The sequence below is a fragment of the Pongo pygmaeus genome, chromosome 11 (genome assembly GCF_028885625.2).
Source record: "Pongo pygmaeus isolate AG05252 chromosome 11, NHGRI_mPonPyg2-v2.0_pri, whole genome shotgun sequence".
Classification (NCBI taxonomy): Eukaryota; Metazoa; Chordata; class Mammalia; order Primates; family Hominidae; genus Pongo; species Pongo pygmaeus.
This window is the reverse complement of record NC_072384.2, coordinates 29,024,731-29,040,567: the sequence shown is the minus strand read 5'-3', so window position 1 is coordinate 29,040,567 and position 15,837 is coordinate 29,024,731.

Below are 15,837 nucleotides of genomic sequence, written 5' to 3'. Positions count from 1 at the left end.
GTCATGAAAATTTGCTGTCTTGAATTTTCTATTCTCCTGTGACCACCCTGTCACAGGGTAGTTATTCCTGTAGTATTCCTGTCTCATCCCTCACCACTCCCAAAAGGTTTCCATTTCTTATTCTTAAGGGTTGGTTGATGAGGGAGGAGGTCAGTCTTCTGTATCTATTTTCTGCTGATTAGGAGTGATGGCCCTGCCTAGCAAGAGCATAGAAATCTCTGGCTGCCTGTTCTGAGGGTCAAAAGGGTGGGTCATTGGAAGAATCTGAACCCAAGGCAAGGATAGGTTGGAATCCTTGCATTACCATCATTTTGACATGGAACCATTGAAACCTCAAAAATAAAAACTTTACATGGAGGTTAAACAAACAAGGACTAAAGATTAGCAGTAATAAAGTAGCCATTAAATGTCCCAGGAAAGGTAGATCAAACCATCTGGGATTCTTTCAAAGGATACCTACTAAGTATGACATGGGAAGTATCCTTTGATAGAATCCCAGATGGTTTGAACAGTGGTGTTATTGAAATTATGTAGCCAGGTAGCCTGCTGATAAATCCTTTGAACTTGCAGTTCAACTAATCCTGAATTGTTAATATAAGAACAGCTGTTGTTTATTACTGTGCAAACCCCTCCATGTTCAGCTAGACAATCAAGACTCATGTTGTTTCCCTGACCATTCAAGCATTTCATTCTCTGGTTCTGTTAGGGCATCATACAATGGCTCAGACAAATACTGAGACCCAAATCCTGCAAAATCCAGGAAAGTTCTGAGTTGCTTTGTGGAGGTAGCCACCTTTCATTCAATGGAGAAAGGCTGGTTTCCTGGGCTTAGCATGTACTCTTTTTTTTTTTTTTTTTTTTTTTTGAGACTGAGTCTTGGTCTGTCACTAGGCTGGAGTGAAGTGGCATGACCTCGGCTGACTGCAATCTCCGCCTCCCAGGTTCAAGTAATTCTCCTGCCTCAGTCTCCTGAGTAGCTGGGATTACAGGCGTGTGCCACCACACCCAGCCAATTTTTGTATTTTTAGTAGAGATACGGTTTCACCATGTTGGCCAGGATGGTCTTGATCTCCTAATCTCATGATCTGGCTGCCTCGGCCTCCCAAAGTGCTGGGATTACAGGCGTGAGCCACCAGGCCCAGCCTAGATATCTTACTTCTGGTTTAGAAATCTGGTCCTTGGATGGAGAGACTTGATACACTCTTTCTCTCAGAAAGTTTAGGAGTTGAATGGAATTCTTATCTGAGTTCCCCTTAGAGGAACTGCATAGAAGGATGTCATCTATATATTGGACTATGACTCCCCTTTCTAGCTCTAGCTCCCTTAATTATCATGACAATGTTTTTCTGTACAATCGAGGGCTATCCCTAAAGCCTAGAGTCAGTACTGTCCAGGTGTACTGCTGGGTAATATTAGTTCCATGATTAGTCCACTAAAAGCAAACAAATACTAAGAGTCAGGGTAAAAAAGGACACAAAAAAGTGTAATTAACATCTAACACCATAAACCAATTGGTGTCTCACAGTATTTGGGTAAGTATTGCATAAGGATTTGGCACTATAGGATGTAAGGTCATTACAACCTCATTAATAGCTCATAAGTCTTAAACTATTAGGCTAGTGCAAAAGTAATTGCAGTTTCTACCATTACTTTTATAGCAGAAACTACAATTACTTTTGTACCAACTTAATACCTTATATTGTCCATTTGATTTTTGGATAGGGAGGACAGGAGTATTACTAAGAGACTGACACAGAATCAGAAATCCATGTTTTAAAAACTTCTCAATTAGAGGTTAGAGTCCTCGCCTGTCTTCTGGTTTGAGGGAATATTGATGCTTGTGTGGGAAATTATTTTTGTCTTTTAAAGAGATGATCACTGGCTTAGCATGTATTTCTTTGCCAGGGATTTCTTGATCCCACACTTGTGGGTCTGCTTGAGACCTTATTTTGGGAGGCTGTCTTGTTTTTCTGAGGCTGGGTTAGAATAAAACAAGGATTGCCAATAAAGGGGTTTCCCCAGGGCCTGATAAATATTGAAGGGTGGCTAGGAGGTCCTGTTCTAAAAGGGAGTGGGACACTCAGTAAAACTAGAAGCTCATGAGTTACCACATAGTTTTCTAGCCTTCAGCACAAGGGCAAAATGAAGTTTTTGGTTTTGGGTGCCATCAATACCAATGACAGTACAGCTATTGGAGAATAAGGGCCCAGAGTGTCCTTTAGGACACAGTAACTAGCTCTTGTATGGATTAAGAAATTAATATTCTTACCTGCCACATCAGGAGTCACCCAGGGCTCCTCAGTTGTGATGACTACATCTTTAGTGGGAGCCACCAGGAACCTTGGACCCCATCAGTCCTCAGCTATGACCATTATGGCTTGCAGTGTCCTCTTCCCCATTTGGGACTGAGGGCAATACCTTTTCTAATGGTCCCCTTGCTTGCAGTGAGGACAGTGGGTGAGCTCCCCTGGCGGGGAGAGTTCTTGCTCCAATGTCCTGGCTTTCCACATTTGAAGCAGCAATTATTACCTGCAGGTTTGCTGTTAGGCCTGTTTGGTCTGTGGGTGAGATGTCCACCTCGGTGACCCTGAGATTGCAGGCCATTGCTTATAGTGACTGTTGTCATTTGGGCCTGCTGTTTATCCCACTGTTTGGCATGTGAGGTTCTTGCAGCCTTTTCAGCCCCGTCTCTATTATTGAATACTCTGAAAACTACATCAAGCATTTTATTAATATGTGTTTGGAATCACAAAGCCAATTTCTGTAATTTTCTTCTGATATTCAGGCACTGACTGGCTAACAAAGTGTGTGCTTAGTAAAATTTGGCCAACATCAATAGCGGGGTCAATATTAGTATAATCTCTTAGAGCCTCCACAAGGCACTCATGGAATAAAGCTGGGTTTTCATCCTTTCCTTGAGTTATTTACCTTATTTTATCAAAGTTCACATGCTTAGTGGAACATTTTTTTCATCCCTACACTAAACAAGTCCATATGATTTCTTGTTCTTAGATCAGCTTGGCCCTGTTGATAGTTCCAATTAGGGTCATTGTTAGGCACAGATGTGGCCCCACACAGCCTATTGTTCAGGGTCCCCGGCTGACAAGTGTCAGCATAAGCCTGTGCCTACACCAAAATACCCTGCTTTGCTCCACAGTTGCAATACTTGTACAAGATAATATGCATATCTCCCCAAGTTAACTCAAATGAGAGTAAGAGTGCCTGAAATTTCTCCATTTAGTCGGGTCATCTGAAAATTGGCCCAACCTCTGTCTACATTGTGCTGAGTCAGACTCTGAAAAAGGCACATGTGCTAAAATGGTCCTAGCATTCCTACTGGCCACCTCCCTAAATGGGCATAACTTAAAATGACCAGGAAGGTAGAAAATGCTGCTGCAGACGACCCCAGCAGGGCTCTGTTCCCTTGGTAGACAAGGGTATATAGGTTGGTACGGAAGTGGACTAGCAGGACTCTGGGCACTGGAGATGGTGGAACTAGCAGGACTCTGGGCACTGGAGATGGTGGAACTAGCAAAAGAATGGTGACTTGAAGTGAAGGTGAGTCAGAGAGAGGAGCTGAGGGTGCTGGAATTGAGTCTGGGTTAAGAGGTGGGAGAAGGCTCTGGGGAGGTACATTTCCCAAGAGGGGATCCTCTAGGATAACTGTTTCTTGGTTTCCCTAAAGGGGTATGAGCATAACAAAGGCAGCAATTCCCAGGAAGGTCAGGATTCTGAAAAAATGCCATGAAGGCCTGTACACATGGTATTTCACTTCATTGTTTTCTGATGTAAACAAAAAAGTTCTAATTGTAAGACTGTATTAAATTTTAGGGTCCTGTTCTTTGGCCATTAAACCCCAGAGAGTTGCCCATGACCTTGACTTGTCTTTGGGTCAACCTGAAAAATAAGGGGGAAATAACAGGATGATTCCCTTATGGAGGCACTGGTCCTGGCATTTTTTTTGTCCAGGTGCATGAGCATGGCCCTTACAATTGGCCCACTCCATGGCCAGACCAGAGAGACGTGTGTCCCTATTTCTTTGGCTGATTGCCTTGGCATCCAGGCATTCCCTGGATCCCCAGTGTTGCCCAGGTGTCCATGGCCTCTGGGGCTTTGAAAATAGGAAGGCCTTCAGGGTTGAGTGGGATGAATCGCGAGCCTGTTTTGAAAGGGGCAAGCATGCCGATATGTGTCTGAATGTTTATCATCAAGTAAAACTTGAGATTAGAGATGATTCAGCATGGCCAATAAACAAGGACCTTGAAGAGACTCCTTTAGAACCATAGCCTAAGTTTGGCATTCCAGAGGACAATATCTAAGTGGCCTATCTTGCTGGGTTCAAAGAGTTTACTAAGCTTTTGTGTGAAATATGAGAAAGAAGCATGAGAAGAGAAAATCACAAAAGCAGGGTTTAAAGAGAGATAGGAAAGAGAAAACAGTTCCCAACCAGGATCAGTGTCTTGGCACAGCTGGTCCCTTAGGAAAATGAAAGATGTTTCCCAGCAAAAAGTGATAGCGCTCCTTGAAAGCTGTCTAACCACTGCACGGTATGGGACTTTACCCTACCATCCTCATTAGCCTTCCCTCAGGGAGAACCCTGGCATTTCAGAAACCTTCCCACCTTTGCTTGTTGTCTGTAAGTGTAAACTGGGTTTTCCAGCTGGAAGGAGCAGAGGTGCTATGGCTGAGGGGAGTCACGCTGTAGTTAGTTTCTAGGAACAAGGAAGAAAGTAGGAGTAACTCTAGAGAGTGAGAATACTCTGACTCAGATTGGAGTGAGACTTACCTACTGCCAGTAGTTCTAAAATGGGGGTGATGATGCTCCTGGCTGGATCATGATAGAGAGATACCAGTGGGCTAGGGAGATCCCAAAATATGATGAGACCTCAACTACAGCTGGCTGGTGTCAAGGCTCTTGACACTGTAGCAGGAAGCAATTCAAGGATGAGTGGGAATATCTTGAAAGTATGGACATTTATTGCAAAGCAAAAGTATGCACTTAAAAATGGAAAGTGCAGGCTTACTCTATTGAAGGAGTCATGCACAAGGGCGTTTGGGGGCTTCTACCTATCTATCTTCTGCCTACCATGTCACACTTGATAGGTATCCTTTGATAGAATTCCAGGGGTTTGAACAGTGGGGTTATTGAAATTATGTAACCAGGTAGCATGTTAGTAAATATTTGGTTTTCTGTTCCTGCATTAGTATTTGGTTTGTGGGTTTCTTTAGCCAAAGAGTAAAAATATTTGCGAAGATTCCTAGAAAAAGGTATCTGTGGAACTGTGGTGCTACTAATTTCTTCACCAAATATGGATGTTCCCAGAACTGTCATGGCACTGGTTGGTGTGCAATTTAGCATGTTAATGAGCAAATAATGATGTCCTAGGGGAAAAGTAAGTCAAATCCAGACTCATTTTGGATCCAGTGGGTCTTAGCCAGTTCGGCCCAAATCCTGGTTTTCTGGGTCTTAACAGCTGCTAGCTTATGCAGCTATTTCAACAGTTGTGTAAAACTGCTGTCTGAAATGTTCTATTCTAATGTGACCTCCTTGTATTATTCCTGTCTCAGAACCACAGAGCAATTACCCCAGACCCCAGTAAGATAAAGAAGCTTACATATCATCTTGAGGTTACAGAGAGAATGCGGGCTTGGATCGTGTCAAAACAGATGACGGGAGCAAAGCAGGTTATGGGCTAGGGAGTAGAGGAGGCCTGGCTAGCAAAGGTGGTCTTGTTACATAGATGAAACCTCACAGGTAGCAGCCCTCAGAGAAAGTAGATGGTGAATGTTTCTTTCAGATCTTTAGAGATAATATAGTTTAGCTGTGTCCCCACCCAAATCTCGAGTTGTATCTCCCAGAATACCCCTGTGTTGTGGGAGGGACATAATGGGAGGTAATTGAATCATGGGGCCCAGTGTTTCCCTTGCTATTCTTGTGATAGTGAATAAGTCTCATGAGATCTGATGGGTTTATCAGGGGTTTCTGCTTTTGCTCCTTCCTCATTTTCTCTTGCCACCACCATGTGAGAAGTGCCTTTCACCTCCTGCTATGATTCTGAGGCCTCCCCAACCATGTGGAACTGTAAGTCCAATTAAACCTCTTTTTTTCTCAGTCTTGAGTATATGTGTATCAACAGCATGTAAACAGAATAATACAGTAAATTGGTACCAGAAGTGGGGTGTTGCTGGAAAGATACCTGAAAATGTGGAAGCAACTTTGGAAGTGGGTAACAGGCAGAGGTTGGAACAGTTTGGAGGGCTCAGAAGAAGACAGAAAAATGTGGGCTAGTTTGGACCTTCCTAGAGACTTGTTTAATGGCTTTGCCCAAAAGGCTGATAGAAATATGGACAATAAAATCCAGGCTGAGGTGGTCTCAGATGGAGATGAGGAACTTGTTGGGAACTGGAGCAAAGGTGATTTTTGTTATGTTTTAGCAAAGAGACTGGGGGCATTTTGCCCCCGCCCTAGAGATTTGTGGAACTTTGAACTTGAGAGCGATGATTTAGGGTATCTGGAGGAAGAGATTTCTAAGCAGCAAAGCATTCAAGAGGTGACTTGGGTTCCGTTAAAGGCACTCAGTTTTATAAAGGAAACAGAGCATAAAAGTTTGGAAAATTTGCAGCCTGACTATGTAATAGAAAAGAAAAACTCAATTTCTGGGGATAAATTCAAGCCAGCTGCAGAAATTTGCATAAGTAGCAAGTAGCCTAATGTTAATCCCCAAAACCATGGGGAAAATGTCTCCAGGCCATGTCAGAGACATTCACAGCAGCCCCTTCCATCGCAGGCCCAGAGGCCCTGGAGGAAAAACTGGTCTTGTGGGCCAGGCCCAGGGTGCCTGTGCTGTGTGCAGCATAGGGACTTCATCCCTTGTGTCCCAGCCACTCCAGCCATGGCCAAAAGGGGCCAATGTAGAGCTTGGGCTGTGGCTTCAGAGGGTGGAAGCCCCAGGCCTTGGCAGCTTCCATGTGGTGTTGAGCCTGTGGGTACACAGAATTCAGGAACTTAGGGTTGGGAACCTCCGTCTAGATTTCAGAAGGTGTATGGAAATACCTGGATGCCCAGGCAAAAGATTGTGGCGGTGGGGAGGCGCTCATGGAGAACCTCTTCTAGGGCAGTGCGGAAGGGAAATGTGGGGTCAGAGCCCCCACACAGAGCCCCTACTGGGGCACTGCCTAGTGGAGCTGTGAGAAGAGGCCTACCATCCTCCAGATACTAGAATGGTAGATGCACCAACAGCTTCCACCATGTGCCTGGAAAAGCTGCAGACACTCAACACCAGCCCATGAAAACAGTTGGGAGGCTGTACCCTGCAAAGACACAGGCACAGAGCTGTTCAAGACCATGGAAACCCACCTCTTTCATCAGTGTGACCTGCATGTGAGACTTGGAGTCAAAGGAGATAATTTTGGAGCTTTTTTTTTTTTGAGATGGAGTTTCGCTCTTGTTGCCCAGGCTGGAGTGCAGTGGCATGATCTTGGCTCACAGCAACCTCTGCCTCCCAGGTTCAAGAGATTCTCCTGCCTCAGCCTCCAGAGTAGCTGGGACTACAGGTACATGCCACTTTGCCTGGCTAATTTTTGTATTTTTAATAGACACTGTGTTTCACCATGTTGGTCAAGATGTTCTTGATCTCCTGACCTTGTGATCTGCCTGCCTCAGCCTCCCAATATTTTGGAGCTTCAAAATGTGACTTCCCTGCTGGATTTCAGACTTGCATGGGCCCTGCAACCCCTTTGTTTTGGCTAATCTCTTCCCTTTGGAATGGCTGTATTTACCCAATACCTGTACCTCCATGTATCTAGGAAGTAACTAGCTTGCTTTTGATTTTACAGGCTTATAGGTGGAGGGGACTTGCCTTGTCTTAGATGAAACTTTGGACTGTGGACTTTTGGGTTAATGCTGAAATGAGTTAAGACTTTGGAGTATTATTGGGAAGGCATAATTGGTTTTGAAAGGTGAGGACATGAGATTTGGAGGGGCCAGAGGCAGAATGATATAGTTTGGCTGTGTCCCCACCCAAATCTCAACTTGAATCATATCTCCCAGAATTCCTTCATGTTGTGGGAGGGACCTAGGGGGAGGTAATTGAATCATGGGGGCCAGTCCTTCCTATGCCAGTCTCATTATAGTGAATATGTCTCACAAGATCTGATGGGTTTATCCGGGGTTTCTGCTTTGCTTCTTCCCCATTTTCTCTTGCTGCCACCATGTAGGAAGTGCCTTTCACCTCCTGCCATGATTCTGAGGCCTCCACAGCCATGTATACATCCAATTAAACCTCTTTTTCCTCCCAGTCTCGGGTATGTATCAACAGCATGTAAACGGACTAATAGAAGAGGTGTCAAACTGTCAGTTAATCTTTCCTAGGTTGGACAAGGAAATGCCTCGGAGAAAATCTGGCTGCATCAATGTAGATTCTCTACAGATGCAAACATCCTCCCTACCAAGAAAACCCCCCAGCTTTTTAGCTATTCTTGCATATCAAGCTATTCTAAGTAGCTGTCTTGAACTATGTGAAGGAAATGTATTTTGCAATAAAATATTTTGGTTTCCTTCACCACTTTTCATCCACCTGCCTGAAGAGTTGGTTCAGCACTGAAGTTTGAATAACACAAAGCAGCAATTCATCCTTGTTTATTGGTTACTCCTTTTAAGTAATAACTATTTAAAGATTTTGAGGTCATAAAGTCAGTGAGTGGATAGAAATAAATACTACTTCTGTGGTAGTAAGTAACAGGCATAACAGTCTAGCAAAACATGCCTCTCCATTAACACTTTGGTTGAAAATTAACAGACACTATTTTTTTTTTTTTTTTGAGATGGAGTTTTGCTCTTGTTGCCCAGGCTGGAGTGCAATGGTGCAATCTCGGCTCACTGCAATCTCCGCCTCCCGGGTTCAAGCGATTCTCCTGCCTCAGCCTCCCGAGTAGCTGAGATTACAGGCATGTGCCATGATGCCTGGCTAATTTTGTATTTTATGTAGATTTCTCCATGTTGGTTTCTCCATGTTGGTCAGGCTGGTCTCGATCTCCCAACCTCAGGTGATCTGCGTGTCTTGGCCTCCCAAAGTGCTGGGATTATGGCCGTGAGCCACCGCGCCCAGCCACATTCTTTATGAAGGGGTAAAGGAGTTATGTCTTAGTAAAAATATTTTAATCTGTTTTTTATAATAAATATCCTATCAAGCATTCAAATGCTACTGGTTGATTTGGTGTTATAATACTATGAACAATCCCAATGTGTTATTGAAATTATGATACAAAGGAATTATAGAAGTTAACATTATTAGATTTGTTGGCCTAAAACATATAGCTTAAAGATCTGTTAGCTCTTTCCTCGTTTCTTCATTGGTATTGATAATCTTTGGATATCATAGAAAAATATAAAATATACCAGAAAAATATGAAATATATTGATCTTTCCATACTTCGTATGCTTGCTGCCAGATAATTTACAACCGAATGGAAAAAAAGATGCCAAATTTTCATTAATACAAAATGACAATTTTTAAAAATATAAGATAAAGTTTGATTGAAATTTTCAGTGGACATATCAGTGCATATATAGATGTACATGTTAATGTAAATATTTAGAAACCACCAAAATAGTCTGTACTTTCCAAAGGAAAAACATTATGTTTCAGAAAAATTTGCATTGATATAATTGCAAATGTACTATTGAATTCTACAGTGAGAATCAACAACTGACTGATTCATTCAGCTATGCATTTGCAACAGCTTTGACATGAAAATGTGATGAATTTTAACAGTAAATTGTGAAGCCTGAAGTGTTTATAGCAGTCCTACAGCTAAGTATCATCATATTTCAGCTGATTTTATTTGTAATACCCACTGAGCCTGAGCAACATTAAAAAGTCTAGTTTTTTCAGGAGACATTGCTATTTATAATTGGTTTCTCACATTGTCCCTCTGCTGAAGAAATGAGTATTTACCTTCAAGTATTCCTGCAAGTCTACTAACAAGAATTTTGTATTTGAAAGGAGAAGCAGTGTAGAAAGAGGGTGAGTCTTGAGTTTAGACAATACTGAGCATGCATGCTGTCTCAGCCAGGATTCAACTATAGGTAGACTGTTTTCAAAACATATGCTCTCAGCAGCTATGCTATGTGGTGTCTTAAAAATTGAGTCCATCCTCCCCTTCCCTGTACCCTGCAAAGAATAAATGGAGAGAGAAGGAACGTCTGGGCACATTTAGGTTATTGTTGCTAGAGTTTGGTAATGTGTCTCACGTTTTCCCTATGTATACCTCATTCATTCTCATGTACATGCACATACATACACTGACACACAAGGTAGAGGAAAAGAGTATCTATTTTTGGCAAAGGGACTTCTGTACACCACACTCAGGAATGTATTGATCAAGGTTGAAATTGTTAGCTTCTGTAACAATTTTCAAATCTCAGTGGCTTGATGTAAGAAATGTTTATTTCTCACTCACTTAAAAAAAGTCACTGGGAGTTAGGTTTTCCTGGTTTCCCTTTAACCTTTAAAGGAATGTCATGGTCATTCTGTCTTTAACTTCTTACAGCTAGAGGCACTGAAAGCTGTATTCTTCCTATATCTGAAGCAAAGCATGACAGATTAGAAAATATAAAGAGTTTTAGTCCTGATTTTCCAAAACGTTTGGGATTTTAAATGTTTCTGCCTATAGGTCCAGAATCTACTGTCTTCTATGGTATGCCTTCTAGGTACCCAGGGACGATGCAGTGTACAAAGGTGGTGAGTAGGGGGAGTTGGCAATAGGAACTGTCAGCCTGACCAAGGAGGAGTATTAACTGATATTGCTAATGTATGGTGATCATAAAATCAGACTGAATTTCAGTTTTGTTATTCTTTTTATTTAATAAAATAATTTATGAAACTATATACCTTTTTGTTGTCTGTACCTAGAGCAGATACCTCCCCAGTCATCCTCTTAGTATGCACTAGAGACACTCTAAACCCAGTATGTACTATTTGTACAATGGAAGCCACATTTGAAGAACTGGATTTTAGATGTGGATTCTCCATCTAGTACTCAAGTTTACTACTAGGCTTGAAGATCCATCCCTAATCCTAGCTTGCTGTGCAGGGGCTGAAGGGTCCTGAGTGGTTTCAATTTGATTCCCAGTTAGTATTTAGCAAAAGCTTTTTTAAATCATTTTTTTTTTGTTTCTAAAACTAAAAGCAAAGCAAAACAAAAAATTCTGTAGGTTATATCTGCCTTTCTTTCTTGAGCTCTAGGTTTATCCACATTAACAAGAGCTAAGGCTTTGATTTACTTGACCAGATTACCTGGAAGCTTGATGTTTGTCCTGTTTAATTTAGAATATGTTCAATTCCAGGACATCATAAACTGCTGTTTTGTCTAAAAGATTAATATGTTCTCTCCCACCACCGTTACCTCCTGTTGAACGGAACCACAACTAAATGCACCTTACTTTTAAAAATGAGTTCTACATATCCTGGTTTTCTTTCCTGTTTTTAACTTTCTGTAGTTGCTTCAGTTTTCCAGACTCTACTTGCAGCCAACCTCATGTCTAGTCCTCCTCAGTAATAAATTAGATGCAGATATTTCTATTAAGACATAAACATAAGATAAATAATCTCTTTATGCCAAACATAAAGCTATCAAGAAAAGTAACTCAGCCATATCTAGATTTGAAAACTATAACCTGGCCTACCTAGCACAGGGGCTCACAACTGTAATCCTAGAACTTTAGGAAGCTGAGTTGGGGGAAGATCACTTGAGGCCAGGAGTTTGATATCAGCCTGAGCAACATAGGGAGGCCTTGTCTCTACAGAAGAAAATAGAAAGATTAGCTAAATGTGGTGACAAACACCTGACCATCTTCTGGGAGGCTGAGGCAGTAGGATCACTTGATTCCAGGAGTTCAGGGTTATAGCGAGCTGTGATCACACCACTGTACTCCAGCCTAGGCAACAAAGAGAGGACCGTGTCTTTAAGAAAAAACATAAATGAAATTAAAAAAAAAAATCTTCTGAGTTCTTTAAAAGCATTTTTCTTAGGATTTAAAGATCATGTCTAATATGGCAGGAAAAATACATACATGGATATTATGTACTACCTATCTTGTATCAGCCTTTTTGAAAAGTTTCTTTTTGATGTAGGAAAGGAATGATTATCTGTATTGGTGAGAAATATTATTCTTTGAAAAATAAAATTTTTGGAGAATCTAGACATTGGCTTCTCCCAGTAGTTGAAATTTCATTCCTTATGAAACATTCCACTAACGCTTTTTATTTTCCTTTTATGTCTTGAGACATAGAAGTAGAAATTCTCAAAAGTCCGTTTTCTCGAGAAAACAAAAGGAGAACAAGGACTGCTTTTAATCATCCAAAGGTAAAACAAATTCCAATATAACACTGATCAACTGTACTTTGTGATGACTCAAACCTTTAGTAAGAATTGGAAAAATAGATAATCTGACAGTGTTCAAATGACAACAAAATTGCTGGTCAAAGAGTAAAAAACTGTGATCAGATAGCAACTATTCAAGTTAGACTACATATTAGACAGTATAGTTAGAATGATGGGGAATAGATAGAAGACCCCTGTTCTTTAGGCTAAACAAATGTTATGGGAGAATTCTGCTTGAATTATTTTTATTATAAAGTTATGTTACCCTTTTCCCACCCTGTTCTCACAATCCAAAGAACCATCTGAATTATTTTGCTGTTCTAAAGAGCAAAATACCTTTGCTTACATAATAACAGTATGGCCAGTAGGAAGCATGAGAGTTAACAATTCATTTTGTTTTAAGGGATCAAATAAAACAACTATTTTATTTATTTATTTTTAACTTTTATTTTAAGGTCAGGGGTACAAGTGCAGGTTTATTACCTAGGTAAACTTATATCATGAGGGTCTGTAGTACAGATTATTTCATGACCCAGGTATTAAGCCTAGAACTCACTGGTTATTTTTCTTGATCCTCTCCCTCCCCACAACCTCCACCCTCCAATAAGCCCCAGTGTGTGTTGTTCCCCTCTATGTGTCCATGTGTTCTCATCCTTTAGCTCCTACTTGTCAGTGAGAACGTGTGGTTTTTGTTTTTTTGTTCCTGTGTTAGTTTGCTTAGGATAATGGCCTCCAGATCCATCCATGTCCCTGCAAAGGATAAGATCTCATTCTTTTTTATGGCTGCATAGTATTCCATGGTGTATATGTAACATATTTTCTTTATCAGAGTTAGATCCCTTGACTCTCAAGACACCTTATTTATATTCAAACTAATTTTTAAATAATTCACAACAGAGAGACTGAATACACACACAAACACTGGCCAGGTGATTCATGGCACTAGAACTCTGACTCACATAAGAAACTCAGCAAGTCAAATCATAGCCTCTGCAGCAGTCAGTCTAAAACCATCAGGACTTGTCAAGAACCATCACCTTCCCAGTTTTTATCCCACAGTGCAACTAAGGACTAACCAGAAAAAAACAAGTATGCTCCCCAAATAAACAAGGTGTCCTGTTTATCTCTAGTCCACCTCCAGCTTCCATATGCTGACAATCTCCCATCAGATGTTAACTGAAACCTACCCTTTTTAAATTATAACACTTCCATTTTCCTTGATAGCATTTAAATTCTGCCAAACACAAGTGTTATAACTAGCCTGAAAAACTGGCTTCTGTGTGTTCCCACTTAGGTGGACTTTATTTCCTCACACCATATATTCTTCCTCTTGGCCAGGTTGGTCTCTTTACCATCCCACAGACTGAGAAGCTTGCACCACAAGCTCAGACTCCTTATTTACTCTCTTCCTACAATGTCAAGTGCCCTCCAGTCCTTTCAGCTCAGCCCAATTCTATCCACCCATCAAGCTCTTCATGTTCCAACTCTGCTTTGAACATATTTTTCATAATCCAGTAACTCCAAGATCTACACTTCTTATCTGACCTTTTGTGGCCCTAAATGTCTGCACTAAACTCACCAAATATTTGGTGTCTATTTTTCTTTAACCAGCAGAGTCACATTTATGTGCTCTCTGATAATGTAAACCACCAATTCAGAGAAGTACTATATAGGACTGCATGGCGAAGTGAGTGATACAGTTCAAATGCCGTATTGAAAAAAACATGAGAATAACAGCGTCTTTGGAGCTCCTGATAGTTTTATTCTTGCTTATAGGAATTTGCTACATGTAGAAAAGTTTGCCTTTTCTAACTCTCCACAAGGGTCTATGATGTTGAGAGCGAAGAACAGAAACCCTTGAGAAGAAATGTTTATAATGTGTTATGAATACATGGGAGATAATATACGTGTGTCTCGTGTGTGTGTGTGTGCATGTGGGTGTGTGGTGTTTGCCTTCAGAGTGAATATAAATAATGAGAAAATCAATCCTTAACATACACACACTTTTCCTTTTATTTATTCTAAAAGTTAAAAATTGCGATTACCACAGAGATCTTGGTTTTACTTTCCTGGGCTAACATTGTGGTTCTTAGATGGTTCAGTTTATCATTAGGAAGTCTCCAATTCTCATTCAGCTGAGGAACTCAAGGTATATAATATTTTCCTTCTTTTTCATGTGGAAAAACTATAAATTTGATAAGTATTAAAAATATACCTTAAAGACTTTAAGACCCCATGGAATTTGTCATTACTTTATGTAGGATGATTTATCCTGTTAAAAATACATGTGTTAATTATGGGTTCATGGATTTTTCAGATTGCATACATGTTAATTAGCTATAGCCATTGCTATATATTTTATGTTCAAATTATCTCAATTTTGGTCAGTGGAAGTTTGCTTTAGATTTGTTCTTATGTCCTTTTGCCATGACTTGAATAGTCTTTGAAAGTTTCTTGGTTTCTGGAGCAACAGGTTGTACCAAGCTCTCCTTCATGTTCTTCTGCCTCAAATATGAAATAAGGAGAATAAATATTATCTGAAGAACTCTGGAGATTCTTGGTAAAATATTTGAGAAAAAATGGAATCTAGACTCTGGGGAATACTGTGGAATAACAGTATTTGAGACATTTCAGTGGAAAAAAAAACTAGAGGAAACGTTATTATTTTGACTCTTGTAAAGTCATATCGATCATTTCTATTTAGTATCAACAAAATATTTTTTTCTATTTAAATATTAGATAATATAATTGTTTCTCTTTCCATTTTTTATCCTGAAAGTAGTGGTTGCTAACAAACTGTATAATTCTATTTCTTCTTCAATTAAAATGCCAACATTAGTTTCAAAACAAGGCATTTATACCAAAATATAACTACAGAATAGAATTTAGCCCTTTCTATGTACTTCCTTGTTTTTAAATAGTGTTTACCACATTGGATGTTTATTCAAATTATTTTATTCTATATGAGAGGCTAGATAAGTGTCTGATGGATAGTTTGGTTTACTTTCACTTGATTCCTGTTATTTCTCTTCTGAGACATTGACCTTTCACAGCTCTATTCCTAGAAAGTAGAGTCTCTCAGTCCCTCATTTTTTCTTAGTGGAGATAGCCCCTGGGTTAGAGAAGAAGGTTCACTCTACCTGTCCACTTTAAGACTTGGATAACTCTCATTTTCCCACATCTAACAATCTTCAATGAGATCTGTGTCTCTTTCTTTGTACATATATATGTGTGTGTAAGAGAAAGAGTGTGAGAGAGAGATTTACGAATGAATTAATATATTCTGCTTCCTATTATTTTTAGTAATATAAATATTTTTGCTCTTTATTAATTTTGTCTCTAACAAATCATATCTTAATATTACAGCCTTAAAATATGTATTTTTTTGGTGAGCTAAAGTTCTTTATTATACGCAACAATCCTTTTTCAGTTTAAAAAATTATGCCATCTGTT